This window comes from Anas acuta, chromosome 1 (genome assembly GCF_963932015.1).
Source record: "Anas acuta chromosome 1, bAnaAcu1.1, whole genome shotgun sequence".
NCBI lineage: Eukaryota > Metazoa > Chordata > Aves > Anseriformes > Anatidae > Anas > Anas acuta.
Window position 1 is genome coordinate 201,866,084 of NC_088979.1, and position 4,550 is coordinate 201,870,633.

At 46.4% G+C, this 4,550-nt stretch overlaps 1 long non-coding RNA gene across 1 annotated transcript; it reads right to left on the reverse strand.

Moving 5' to 3' along the window:
- Window positions 1-455: 455 nt before the first annotated feature.
- On the reverse strand, window positions 456-3,393 carry LOC137850341 (uncharacterized). Its single transcript, XR_011092494.1, has 3 exons — window positions 3,153-3,393; window positions 2,492-2,574; window positions 456-1,216 (listed from the first exon to the last, which is right to left on the reverse strand). It is a non-coding gene; the product is annotated as an uncharacterized lncRNA (long non-coding RNA).
- Between the last annotated feature and the right edge of the window lie 1,157 nt (window positions 3,394-4,550).

Below are 4,550 nucleotides of genomic sequence, written 5' to 3' on the forward strand. Positions count from 1 at the left end.
AGCTTTCCTGCTACACACCTCCTCCTCCTGCTCCAGGGAGCAGCCACTCACCACCACTCTTTGTTTGGTCTCACTGGGGAATTTGGAGGGGGTGGCAGAGACGTAGTAACAGATTTCAGCCTTGGACATGAGGATGAACATCTGGAGTGAAGGTTCAGCCCAGACGTGGCCTGGGACACTTGGGAATTGAGACCAACATCTGGATTTGCATCGTGTTCCATGTCATATCGAGTTTAGCATCTGACTCTTGGATCAGGTTTAATTTTAAATACAAGGGATTTAGCTCTGCTTTGTAGAATTATGTCTTTTGAGGGACCTTGAAAAAAAAACACTCTAGTGCCTCTGTGGATTGCCTGAGTAACACTTCTGAAGGCTGCCCCCAGGTTACAGGGGAATAATCTGCCTTCACAGCCATCACCTCGGCTCAGTTCTCTCAAAAATGTTTCAAGGGACTTCAAAGTTTCCCACAAAGCAGCGCATGGCACACGGTGAAATGACAACATGTAATTACCTCGTGGAAATGTGTCACTTCCCATCCCCACAGGGAACAGACAGAGCCAGGCAGGGTGGTTGGCTGTGTCGCTCCACCTCTCCCTGCACACCTCCTTGTCTGGTGCTACGGGGAAAAAGACACCACTTAGGCAGTGACGGGGGGAAAATCTGTTTGCAAACAATGTGTAAACCTTCAAGGGGGGTGGAAGTGGAATGGGATAAGTGTTTTAGGCTCCCCTGCAAAGGAGGGCATTTATTGGAGCAATCAGAGACCCAGAGAAACAAAGTGGTAGTTTATAAAGGAGCCAGGTGCAATCAGTGAGAGAGGGAGGTTGCAGTGGTATGCTGGCGCCCAGCTGTAGGACACAGGTAGAAAACTTAGAAAACATTTCTGCAGTGCGCACTCTGGGGAAAATTTGAACCAGTGATCTAGGAGCACTCAGGACTGTATCCCTCCTTCACTCTTCCAGCCCTTTTCTCCGCTTCCATTCCCAAATACTCTGTACAGATGGGAAGGAAGGAGAGACCCACAGTCCAGGACACCCCCTGTACACCACCCTCTAAACTGCTGCTGAGGTTCCTGCTGCAGGATCTCTCCCCTTAAAGGATGTTGTGTGATGGACAGATGGGTTTCTTGCATGCCAGGTACCCGTCCTGGCACCGAGAGTAGAAGAGCAACCCCTTCTTTTCCTCTCCAAATGGAGCTGAGCTGATCTGGAAGCCACTGAGAGAGGAGAAATACAGAGCACAACCTTCTGTCATTCCCACATACTCGATGCTGTTGGCCTACTGCCATTTCCTTAAGCAATCATCGTCTCCCACCTGCACAAATTGATAACAGGCTCGGCACTGATGGAAACAACATAGTCTGAGTTACTTTGCATTTCCTGGAGAAAGGGAGGGAAGAAGCTAACAGCAGGGAAACCCAGTTTTATTTATTAGGCTACAGTAGTGGCACAGGTGTAGCTGTCCCCAGGTGAGGAACCCACATCCAGACCTCAGTGATGGGCCAAACTTTGTGGAGTCTTGTGATTGCCAGAGCACCAGTCTGCCTGGTGAACAGTCTGGTGGCCTTTAGTCTGGAACTCAGCTCCCAAAATGATTTAAGACAAATCTTGATGCTGAGGAAGTTACAATTGGTTAAATAGGGCTTAGGTAGTGGGCTACCAGTACGTGGTAACAGTCTTGGGGGATTGTGCACTTGGATGGCTTGTGGCTGGTATTCAGTGAACCCAAAAGGAATTAGGCAGGGTCAAGGAGCATCACTGCCTACAGGATGTGTTTGGGGCTTCCCTGCCTGCAAGGAATGGCCGGTCCTTAAATGCAATGAGGAATCAAGTTGGAGGTGTTGGTTGAGGCCATTGAGCTGGCTGGGAGTTGCAGCAATCAGCATACCAGTATTTAGTCCAGCCTATTGAAAATGTGTGAATATGACACTAAAACTAAGTGATTTCTGGGCTAATACTTGCCACCTCTCCAACACCAAGTGCCAAACTTCAGCCAGGCACCAAACCACAGCTCTGCTCCAACACCTTCCCCACCTGCTTTGTCCTCTCCTTAACAGCTTCACTGACCTGTTCTGTCTTGCTTTATTTATTGTTTTGGACCTGAGGATAGGATGCTGGGAATGGGAGTCATTATCAATATTAGGTCCAAATCACTCTGAATAATCATGTGGGACTCACAACTCAAGTCCGCTTTGTCTTTACCCCTATATTTAATCCCAAATGAATCTGAGTGCTGGTGCACCTGAGGTCTTACTTTCCCTAGGATAAGATTACCTTAATTTCTTTCACTGTCTTTCAATAAATGCACCAGTCAGTGTTCTGAGTGAGAATCTGAGAGAATTCCTTCTCTTCCCTTCTTTCCTCAAGATGTTTGAATTTTCTCTTGGTTAGCATGTTATCTACATTTGCAGGATCTCTGCTTTGCCTGCCAAGGCTCCTTAAAGAACTGCACAGATAATTTAAATCGCTGGTTTATTGTTAAAGGCATGTACCTGATTTCCCTGGCGCCCAGGCGGAGTGAATCGTCCCAGCTCCATTGATTTCAGAATTAGAGTGTCAAGGATCCAGCCCGCACCTTATTGAAATCAATACCAGTGATCAGGACCACACAGAAACTGCTCATAGGCTGTTATCTTGATATCAACTCAAGTTAACCAGCAATGACAATAAGTTCCACTGAATCAGATGGGCCATTACATTTAGACACTCGAATCCTGAGCTGAAATTCAAGCCAAGTGTTGGAGGCAGAGGAGCACCACTGCTTGCAATGCCAAGTCAGGGTCTGACCCTCCTCATCTTGGAGTGAGCATTACAGTTTGTTGTAATTGCATGGGGTTTCCTTTTGTGCTGCGTATAAGCTAACCCATTTTGTGCCTTTCCTTTCCTTTCCTTTCCTTTCCTTTCCTTTCCTTTCCTTTCCTTTCCTTTCCTTTCCTTTCCTTTCCTTTCCTTTCCTTTCCTTTCCTTTCCTTTCCTTTCCTTTCCTTTCCTTTCCTTTCCTTTCCTTTCCTTTCCTTTCCTTTCCTTTCCTTTCCTTTCCTTTCCTTTCCTTTCCTTTCCTTTCCTTTCCTTTCCTTTCCTTTCCTTTCCTTTCCTTTCCTTTCCTTTCCTTATTGTGCATAGCCAGAGGACAGCTAAAAAAATGCCACTCACCTGACTCACCAGTGCCGTCATCCAAATCTCTGCCTCCCGAGGGCAGGCAAAAATAACATGGCACACCAATAAGATCATCATATACTCAGCTTGAAAAGCGGCTAGACAAAATCAAAGTGCCTGCAATAACAAAGAATGAGCCTTTTGATGGTGGGGAAGGAGGGAGGGCGTCATTATGCATGTTATTACTGCAGTTCTCAAACCTGATAGTGATGGGGAATTCATCCTCTGGGATGCTGCTCCTATAGCTGGAGTTGAGAGGGAAGGTGGAGGTAGTTTTTAGTTGCCCTGGGAGTTTTGGATGTGCTGTGGTTGGTAGGACAAAGGGTGAAAGTGGACAGAAGGGCATGATCTTGCCATGCCAAGCAAGGAGAGAGTTGGGCAGCTCAAGAGGTTAACTCAAATTGCTGGGACTGCCTGCCTGTGTGCTCCTGCCTCCCCTGTGCTGTAAAGGAAAAGGTGTTTTTGCTTACAGCGAGATTGTTTATTGATTAATAATCCTTTTTAACTTCACTGCCTCGGATGATTAGGAATGGGCAGCAATCTGAGCTAACATGGTTCAGGTCCTGGCCAGGGCACATGTAGAAATAAAACTCAGTTAGTAGGTTAAGCGAGAGCAGTTTGTTTGTGCCAAGAGGGAGTTAAGGGCATAGGGACTGCTCATGGGAGAAGCTCACACTGCAAAAATGAGGCAGGGGATGGTTACAGGGACAGGTCATTACTGCAGCTCTGCTGACAGGCAATAATGGGTGAAAATGTAGGCATTCAAGCACTTGTGATTATGTCCCTGTACCCTTCGTCCGTGCACACCTCCAGTTCACCCTTCACATCAGGAGTTTTAAAACATAACTATGCACAGAGCCATAAAATAGTTTAGGTGGTAAATGGCCAATGAAGGTTATTGGGTCATAATTTAAAGGAAGGACAACCTCAAAATCAGATCCAATGTCAGCACGAGACCATGTGGATCCAGCTCATGAACCTATGTCCAGTACATAGCACTGTGACAACCCTCAGGGAATTACCTTTAGGATGTGGATTTCTTCACATGGGATGGCAACAAGGTTGCTGTAGCTTTCCTTTCATCTCTACAGCTGTCAATACAGCCTCCAAAGGAAAGGCATCTCCAAGAGATCTTAATGAAAAACGTTTTAAGGGCCCTTTACAGCTGAGCACCATAAAAGATACCTAAGCCAACTAAGAATTAGTCCTCCCCCACACATCCCAGCCCAGGCCTATTTCTCACAGGAAGGAGCAGGAAGATATCATTTATGAAGAAAAAAAAGGTGGAAAAAATATTTACTTTTGTCCGCCATGTACCATCAGGCAGCGATAAGCTGCAGCTGAAGTGGCAGGCTGCACTTTATGGGGATGAACTATTATTCAGATAAGATGGGA